The following is a 1,124-nucleotide window of genomic DNA, read 5'->3' on the forward strand; positions in this document are numbered from 1 at the left end:
CGTCCTCTCGAGGTCTCCCTCACCCTGAGCCCTTAGAAGCTGCTATGTTCAACCCGTGCACACACCTGCAGCTCGTTTTGGAGGGCGTGGACCGGGGATTTAAGCAGCAGCTCCTCTTCATCTCATCGTGTTTGCTTACCTCGGTAACATTCGTTCCAGAAATAGGCCTTCTGTGATCTGCTCCAGTCTAACCCCTTGTTGTCTTCCTCGTCAGATTATCCTGCCGCCTCCTCGTTGCTCTGGTGTGATCCATCGTCGCTGGGTTCTGAGTGAGTGTGCCTTTCCCCCCTTCGTGGATCATCAATCTCCTGTGTGTTTCCCCGACGCTGTTGGTGTTACCGGCCAGACGCCACCCCTCGTGTGTACTTACCTCCTGTGTCCTCCCTCGACGCTGTCGGTGTTACCGGTCAGACGCCACTCCTTGTGTGTGTGCGTTTTCCCCCCTTCGTTGATCCATCTCCAGTGGATTCCCCTTCGGGAAGCCACGGGTCTGGAGACCCACGCCCGAACCCCCCGGAGAACTACTCTGACGGACCTAGTTCCAGGCCGTCCCCTTTAGTGGAGCTAGCTGACCGCTCTCCTACGAGCTCACTGCCTTCGCTCCACTCCGTCCACATCACCTCCCTTCCAAGTAAGCACTCGTAACTTATTCCCCGGAAATCACCGCTGATCTCCACCTAACTCTGTGTCTCCTGTTGACAGTAAGACGACCCGGTCCGCTGATCCAGTATTCACCATCTACTTCCTGTTCTTTCAATAAACCATCATTGTATTTTACTCGCCTGTCTGATTGTGTTCTTGCATGTGGGTTCGAAAGCCAAATCCCAACATGACAATTTCAAAGTTTTAAATTACAAATTTCTTGTAAGTCACCTTTGACATATATAGCATTTTTTTTAACAACCAAAGTTTCTTGATTGTGTTGTAAAATTACACTATGTGACTGGAAAACACATTAATATATTAACATTCAACCAGGCAATTATTTTATTAACTTTATTACCTAACCGGTGTTTATTTGTTTTAGGCTATAGCTTCTTGTTTTTTCACTTTGTTCACTGAGGATTATGGCAGCAGCAGATAGTGCCTTTCAGAAGTACGATGACCTCTGAACTTCAACATTC

General features: G+C 48.4%; 1 long non-coding RNA gene across 1 annotated transcript; it reads left to right on the forward strand.

Annotated features, from left to right (window-relative positions):
- The first annotated feature begins 306 nt into the window (after nucleotides 1–306).
- LOC103470852 (uncharacterized) lies at nucleotides 307–777 on the forward strand. Its single transcript, XR_534543.1, has 2 exons — nucleotides 307–631; nucleotides 703–777. It is a non-coding gene; the product is annotated as an uncharacterized LOC103470852 (long non-coding RNA).
- Nucleotides 778–1,124: the final 347 nt, after the last annotated feature.

Source organism: Poecilia reticulata, linkage group LG10, assembly GCF_000633615.1.
Source record: "Poecilia reticulata strain Guanapo linkage group LG10, Guppy_female_1.0+MT, whole genome shotgun sequence".
NCBI classification, from domain to species: Eukaryota; Metazoa; Chordata; class Actinopteri; order Cyprinodontiformes; family Poeciliidae; genus Poecilia; species Poecilia reticulata.